The sequence below is a fragment of the Alligator sinensis genome, unplaced genomic scaffold (genome assembly GCF_000455745.1).
Source record: "Alligator sinensis unplaced genomic scaffold, ASM45574v1 scaffold282_2, whole genome shotgun sequence".
Lineage (NCBI taxonomy): Eukaryota > Metazoa > Chordata > Crocodylia > Alligatoridae > Alligator > Alligator sinensis.
Window position 1 is genome coordinate 3,235,745 of NW_005841879.1, and position 1,967 is coordinate 3,237,711.

Below are 1,967 nucleotides of genomic sequence, written 5' to 3' on the forward strand. Positions count from 1 at the left end.
CGCCGCCGCACTCACCCCGCCGCCAGTGCTGCGCGCAGAGGCCGGGCACCGCCCCTCGCCCGGCTTTTCTACGCGGCCCCTCGCTCCCCGTCCAATGGGGCGGCAGCCTCGGGGCACGTGACGGGCGTTCGGAGGAGGGGGCGGGGCGAGACTCAGGGGCTCGCGGGAGCTGCAGTTCGCTTCTGCCTGCTCTTTGTGGCCTGTGCAAACAGTGCGCGTTATCCTGCAGTGTCACGGTGCTTCTCTAAAGCGGTTTAACCGCACGTGTGCGCGTTTGTGGTTAAAAGCGGCTTATCCGTGTATGTATGTTTGTGATTGTAATTAAAAGCAGTATACCCTCGTGTGCGTGTGCATGCATTTGTGATTAAAAGCGGTTTAACTGTGCGTGTGTGCATGTACCCAGGAGAGGGAGTCCGTCACTGACAAACCTGCAGGGGATGCTGGGAAGAAAGGGAAGTCACATTCCCCACTAGCCTGGCTCCTCTTTTCTTGCTGGTGGAAGCTGATAATACTCAGCAAGCAGGCTGGGCTGCAACAGAAGGGTATGTACTCTGCATTTTTCAGGGATGTATTTGGTAGCCGTCTTGATCCGAGACAAAAAGAAATGCAAAGCTCTCGGTTCAGAGCTGATACCTTTTATCAGACCCATTAAAATGTGGCAAAAGAATTACCTTTCTTTGCAAGCTTTTAGGCACGCCCTTCTTCAGGCTGGGGGGAAATTAAAGCTGGTAAAAGTCCCCTTAGGTAGAAAACAAACTTCATTGTGCGCAGAGGAAGCTGAAGGTGGATGTCTGTTCCTTTGGGTCCATGAGAGTCCACTTCAGTTTCCTTTGTGCAAAATGTCTACCTAAGGGGGCTTTTACCATCTTTAATTTCCCCCCAGCCTGAAGAAGGGCGCGTGTGCCTAAAAGCTTGCAAAGAAAGATATTTTTGCCATGTTTTAGTTGGTCTAATAAAAGGTATCATCTCTGAGCCATGAGTCCTAGAGTTCTGCATGCATTCAGCATATGGACTTTTACGATCTAAAGCATGAGATCCCAAAACAGTAAACTACCTGCAATAAACCATGTATCAGTACGGGAAAGCTGAAACCTTAGTGTCATTTGAGGGGCCTGGGCATCTTAAGGATTTAAACCTATGGGTTAGATCAGTGGTGCTCAACCTTTTTTTACCTGGACCCGTCTGTAAACATCAGTGGCCAGTCCCGACCCAGTGCCCCTCACTCCCAACCTGCTGTCCCCAGCACCCCAGTGTGAGGGGCAGGGGGTGGGTAGGTGGGACATGGGGGGACCCAAGCAGCCCCTCTCAGGCTGGACCTCTGCCAGCTTGCAAGGGAAAAGCTACAGTTTCCTACGTTTTTCTCCTTTAAAAGAAAATTCATTTTTAAAGTTCGTTCGTGACCCTTTCATATATTCTTGCGACCCTTACCCAGGGGTCAAGAAATGCTGGGGTGGATCACCACCACCTCTCATCCAAAGACTGCTTTGAAAGGCAGCTAATGCCAGCGTGGCTCCGCTAGGACAAAGACCCGCTGCGCGGCTCCCACGGCAGTGCCAGTCCTGAACAGCAAACACGATCTCACAAGGCCAAACTCGCGCTGTGCACAAGTGGGAAACCTGAAGCGAGTGATGTGCAGATCCAGTCGCCTGCTCAAATTTCTCCCATCTGAACCTCCTGCTTTGCTGGCGTTATTTTTATCCGAAGAGCTTGCAACTGATTTATGATTCATACCATAAGCATTTTTTGTTTTGTTTTTGCACTCGAGACTTGCTTAGCAAGGCACAGCGGTGTCACCCTGACTTCCTCGCCCCCCTACGCTAAGCACATCAAACCCTTTACCTTGACTTGATCTACTGCTGAAAACAAGGAAACTTCTAGGACGAGGCCCGCCCGCCCGGCCCGGGCACTGCGGCAGGGCAGGCCGCCGCGTAGAACGCTGCCCGCGAGTGACGTCACGGCCCGGCCCC

At 52.3% G+C, this 1,967-nt stretch overlaps 1 long non-coding RNA gene across 1 annotated transcript; it reads right to left on the bottom strand.

Annotated features, from left to right (window-relative positions):
• Window positions 1-10: 10 nt before the first annotated feature.
• LOC112549184 lies at window positions 11-1,965 on the bottom strand. The gene is made up of 3 exons (XR_003092524.1): window positions 1,840-1,965; window positions 429-583; window positions 11-200 (listed from the first exon to the last, which is right to left on the bottom strand). It is a non-coding gene; the product is annotated as an uncharacterized LOC112549184 (long non-coding RNA).
• Between the last annotated feature and the right edge of the window lie 2 nt (window positions 1,966-1,967).